Genomic DNA, 6,355 nt, shown 5'->3' with positions numbered 1-6,355 from the left:
TGAAATAACCTGTGATTGGTCAAAGTCTCCCGTCACGGGCTAGATTTTCTAAAGTCTGAAAACAGAGCCATGAGGAGGAGCAGAAGTCTAGTTATCTCTCAGAACACTTGAATTACAATATGCTGAAATGTTATTATATAATTTTTGCACAATGATGCCAAAAATATACTGAATATACTACGGAATATGATGGAAACTACCACAGAGAAAAGGAAGAGCAGCTACAACAAAGTCTGTGAAGCGTCATGACTTTATTGATCCTCTGATCGGTCATTTGTGCTTCCGACTATTGGATGAACTCTGGTGACATCTTTGGTGATTCCCGTGCCTTTTCCTCTGTCAGTTTGACATTTTGATTCGTCCTATGTTTCTGTTTATGACACGCACAACTAATGATATTCCCATCAGCCTCAGCTGGACTTTACTGCTAATTGGCAAATGTTATCATCCCTAAAGCTTAGAGAGAGATGGCGGCAGGGACGGCTGACGTGTCTCCAGTTCCTCCTCAACTTGTCACTTTACCTTTATATACTTTTACTTACAACCTCTGTACATCTCTGGATATAATTTATATAACTTTCGTCATCACTATTATGTAGTCATATTATTTCTGTATATTAATCTTGTCTCTAAGTGGAGGCTTCAAATAAGCCCTTTTTTTTGCCTCTTCCTGCACTGTATATTATATATTTATTTTTTTGTGTTATATTTGTGTTGTCTAAATTTGTGCAAAATAATAATAAAAAAAAGAACCTTCTTTCTCAGTTTATTAATTTTTTCATTACTGCACACCACAAATAAATATCATCCTATTTGATATTTCATCCCTATATTTTAACTTCTGCACTATTTTAGGTCTTATATTCTCATTTTTTTTTTTACTTGTGTGATTTTCTTTTTTAAACATATTTAATGAGCATTGTTGGAGGAAGCCTGAGAACCAACAACTGCTTCTCTGGAATTGTTGTTGAGCAAAATGACAATAAATAACATGAAACTTAAGTACGATGGTGTTACATTGAACATTATACGGTTGTGTCTAGAAGGTAACCCGCAAACTGCAAAATCTGATCTGAGATCCGCAAAAACTCTCTCTAGACTCGCTGCCCGACGACCTTTCCTAACCTGAACTATTTGAGGTCAGTGCCTAACCTCAACCATCTCATCAGAGCTTCTTCAACTTGTGGGTTCCGGACTGGGACAAAAAATCGGACCTGGAATTTTGGCCCAGACCGGCCACATCACCGCCCATTTAGTGCTGTGTGTACCACGTTTTGTTGACGGCTCTGTTCGACGAAATACCTTCAAATGTAGTTGTTTTGCATGCTTGCCAATGTTGAGACCTCAAAATAGAGAGGATTTCAAAACCAAAGCGGGGGTCTGGGGATCCTCCCAGAAAAATTTGAGTTTCAGAGACTTTGTTTTCTGAATTCTGGTGACTTTAAAACAATGAAAATAAGAAAATAATAAGCACACTGCAACAGCATTTTTATGTTAAATTTCTAATTTTACCTTTAAATCTCAGGAATGAAAACTGATTAAATGTCCCCTCTGGTATAAATGATGCCATGATGCCAATGAGGTAAACAGCCAGGCTTCAGCTCGTGCGGAGATTAATAGCGCGGCGCTTCAGTTCACTTTGGGAACACACGCGGCGCAAATGCGCTGACTCTGCGTCGTTATGTATCACCATTATGTATCTCCCAGAGAAGCTGATACCGGCAGCTTGTGAGAAGCTCCGGTACGCATGAAAAAGATACGGTATGACAAAGAATAAAATGAGTACAATACTGCGTACCGCAACGTACCGGCCCACTTCAAGCACTGCTCATCTCTCATGACATATGTTGAGCCAGGCAGCCCAGAACTGCTTAACTCTACACTCCCTCCCGACTGTGGCTGCCCGGCACAGAGCCATTGGGCTAGCCCAGTGTCAATTAAGGAAAAGAAATGGGCCGATTTACCTGTTTTATGGGCCAAAAAAAAGACATACGTCGGCCCACCGGGAAAATGCCCGGTATGCCAGATGGCCAGTCCAGCCCTGCCTTAAATGTAAATCTAGTTTAATGGAAGGAGACCAAATCTGTGAGATTAAAACCAAAATAATGAGGCGGTGGACGGTTGGAGCTGGTGTATTCAACATTTATTTTCTGTCATTTTAAAAACTGTTCGAGGACAATCAAAATATAAATACATTTCTCTCTCACACTCATCCGAACACATCCGCACACACACACTCACACACACACACACACACACACACACACACGACCCCCGCCACTGATTTAGATGTTAAAAGGTGCAACAACCAACCAACAAATCATCATTCATCAAACGTCATCATCCAGATTTCAGAAGCACAGAGAGAGAGAAGAAATATTGGACAGTTTTCATACTTATGATCATAAAGGTGTCTCTTTTCAGCCGTAATACTCGTCTTGAATTGTTCCACAGTCACATGAGCTTCGATCTCCGTCACAGATTCACGCTGAACCAACACGTCTTCACATCGTGGATGAACCATCATAAATAACGTTGGACAACGTACCTGCTGTTACAAAACTTTGTTTGTCTGTCGACTGAGTGAATCGAGAGAAGAAGTTGAGTCAACAGTTTGGTCTGAATGTCTCAAAGTGTCTTCAAGCAATAACCTGGGACATATTTTAATAAATGTACATCGTTACTGGGACAAAATCCTCCAGCAGGCAGGAGGAGAGATATAGATTTTATGATTTTTGTTGAGGAACAGACAGAAACAGAAGAAGTGGGAGCAACATCGTGACGTCCACCACACAAAGAGAAGCTGCTGATTTCTGCACGTTTTAGTCTTTAGTTGGACCCAGAGGGTGGGTACTACGTTTCCACGACAACGATGTTGGTCGGGACGATCAACTGTAACTGCCGTATAAGAGCTGTGCAGAGCGGCGCACTAACATGCACTAAAAGCACAGAGAAGTTCTGATTCCAACACACACTGAGAGAGAGAGACTTCACTCTCTGCTCAGGTAGACATTACTCCTCTATATCTTTATATAACCAATAATAGTTTGCTGCTATAGAGCTCAACAGTGACTGCACACCTTTTAAACAGCTCCGGTTCAGGAGGTGAATTTCCTGTTCATTTTTACTCCATTGACGTTTCAGGAAATCCATATTAAAAAAAGGCAAAAGTACAACACTGTGTACATAATTATTTTAAGAGTGAAGGAACTACTCATCCCATAAACCGTTGCGAATGGTGACTCGCCACCTCTGGAGACACCCGAATAACGTTTAAACTAACCATTGTCGATCTAAAATGAAGACAGATTCTGCGAACTGCGTGCTTTATTTTTCGCCTCAAATGTTTTCAGAAACACATTTCGGTGAACTATTTTATTTTCATGATATAAGGGAGCATGTTGGCCCGGTTTGAAATCCGGGAGTAGACCACGGAGCAGCACGCCGCTTCTTATATTTAGAATATTTTATTGTTTAACACAGGACATTTCGGTAGAATATAACAATAGAGTAGAAATAATTTAGTTTTACTTTTGTACGGCTCTACGGACGTTTTTACTAGCGTCACTTTCAGTCCAAGATGGCGGAAGCGTAGCTCTGCTGCTGGGCGCTGATGTTGCAATGGAACCAACTATTGACTTTCACATCTTAGCAATATACGTTCTTTGCTAGCAGTTTCCGCAGGTGCGGTAAACATTTCCATGTTAACAGCGAGCTCCACTAATTCGAAAACGTCGCTGTTGCACTTGGGATTGTGGGTAGTGTAGTACTTCTCCATGACATCGTGAATAAACCATGTTTTTCTTAAAACAAGGTTGATATCATACAGACTTTTGGATTCTACAGGAGCAGACACCATCGTTTCACCTCGGATGGTTACGACATTACGGCTAATAATCAAATCCTTGATATGAATGGGATTTTCACCCCTGAAACCTTACTGTTGAGCTCTATAGAAATGCTCTGAATAGAGAACCTTTAACGTAGTGAAATAAAAATGGTCGGGTGTGATATAAACTCTGCCTGATTTGCAGTTAATGGGCCAAAACATGTGAGACCACCAGTGTGGTCTTCTCCTTTTCCTTTTAACCACCACCGTCACCCCGCTGGGTCTGTTTCTGTCTGTCTGACACCCTCAGGACGGTCGCAATCTAGTGAAAACAAACATCTGGGTCTCATCTGGTGACTCAACACGTGAGTCAGGAACAAAGTCAGAGTCAACCCGACATTTCCACGCTGTCTTCTTGTGGTTTGGGCTTCCTGCTGCCTCCCTGCCAGCCCCTCTCAATAACTGATGCGAATAAGACTCCCAGCAGGAGGATCATCATCTGAAGCAACCGGTTGTGTTATGAGCCTATAACATTCCCAACTCCCACAGACCAGCTTAAAAAAAAAAAAAAAATACAAGAACATATGAGCAGTCTAAAAGGGCAAACTGTACTGAACCATCTCATGGAATGACAGAAAGAAACAAGCAGAATAGAAGCAGCCCTTTTCCCTATATATTAAAAAAGAAAAAGTCTTTTTTCGATCTGGATAGTTGTTTCCTTCCGTTCTCTGAGGCAGTGGTGGATGTGTCTGTACAATATTTACACTCTTGAATACAAAACTAAAAAGAGGTCAAATCATACGGAGTTAATTTGAAAATCTCTGCAGGATCATGTTGAGCGAAAAGTCAGGAAAAGATATTTTTCTGCAGGTAGCAATCAATTTAAAACAAGTCAGCATTTAAAGGAACAGTGTGTAACATTTCGGGGGATCTATTAGCAGAAATGGAATATAATATTCATAACCAGGGTCTGAAATTAACTTTGTTCACGTCCTGCCACTGTGGCAGACAAGTATTTTTTTTTTTATCTGCCACTTTTGAAATCTCTGTGCTAAATGAAGGACAAACATTTTACATCTGATGTGACTCAATGTTTGATATATTTTACATAAAAAACATTATATACACCGTAAATTACAGTGTTTGGGGTAGGGAGGGTACTGTACACAGTACTGTACTTTACTTTCTTATTGTCATCTATAGTGGTTGTTTGCATAAAAAGCACAATTCAAATGATAACGATTATTTAAATATTTGCTTTGATTAAAAAAATCTTGGCAAGTTGCTTAAAGCTAATGTTAGGAAGTTAAACAGGTCATAATTCTCTCTCTCTTCCTTCTCGCCAAAAAACTTAATTTTACGAGATTTCATTTGAACACATCATGATAACGTTGTAATTTACCCTCGCCAATAATCATTTTACTGAGCAGAACTTGAACGCCTCATAATAATAACTCAGTGGCACCTCCGTTAGCGTTAGTAGCTCCAAGCAGGACTGTGCTGCTAACGGTTGCTAACAGGTAACGTTACTAACGCTCTTCCTGTTGATTACAACACAGATTTGTTGTTCACAGTCTCGCATTATCAGAAAAAAATAGTATGTGTCCTAGTAGCTCCACAATTTTGAGCTGTGTCTCCAGTCCCAAACAAACTGAAACATGATACAGCGTGCGTATGCGTCATTGTGCAGCATAACTGTTGGAAAGCATCAATAAGAGGAATCGATAGTCACAGAGGCATGAGATGCCAAAGAATCAAACAGCTACGAAGACGTTCTTAACGGGAACCGGTTCTCTATTCCCATCACTAGCGTTTTCCCTGTCTGCCAAAGATGTCCTGATGAGTTTACCCGCCACCACCAACAATTTACCTGCATTTGGAGGGTGATGGGGGATAATTTCAGACCCTGTTCATAACTATGTTTTCATTAGTATATAATCACCTGAAACTAAGAATCGATGTGTTTCCGTTAGCTTAGAATGAGGTCTTCATATCTACATAGGGAGCAGGTCCTCTTCACGGAGTCCTCCATACTTCTACAGTAGCCCAGAATGGACAAACCAGACTCTGACTCTAGAGAGAGACTTTCACGTTTTTACCTGAAGGCCACCGTAGTTCTCCGATACGCTTGTGAAACTTTGATGACGTGAGCCGCAGAGTGCTAAACCATGGTACCGCCAGCTGCCATCTGACTTATTATGGTATGGGTGACCTCTGAGCGAGGTGAACGGCGTTACCACGGTTTAGCACTCAGCGGCTCACGTTACCGCAGTCTTGTAAAGGGAGGAGTGAGCGGAAGGGTACTCAGTTGGTTGCAATCTGCAACCACACCACTAGATGCCGCCAAATCCTACACACTGTACCTTTAATTTTGAAAAAAATCAAAAAACTCTAATTTCCATTAAATAAACTCTGCAGGTGATGACGGATGCAGACGAGAGGGGAGGACGAAAAGCAGAGGTCAGTCAGAAAATCATTGAAATCACAGGAAGCTACGATGGTTTTCCTGCTCGAGACTCGTCTTCA

Source organism: Sebastes umbrosus, chromosome 1 (genome assembly GCF_015220745.1).
Source record: "Sebastes umbrosus isolate fSebUmb1 chromosome 1, fSebUmb1.pri, whole genome shotgun sequence".
Taxonomy (NCBI): domain Eukaryota; kingdom Metazoa; phylum Chordata; class Actinopteri; order Perciformes; family Sebastidae; genus Sebastes; species Sebastes umbrosus.
Note: the sequence above shows the minus strand (reverse complement) of the source record.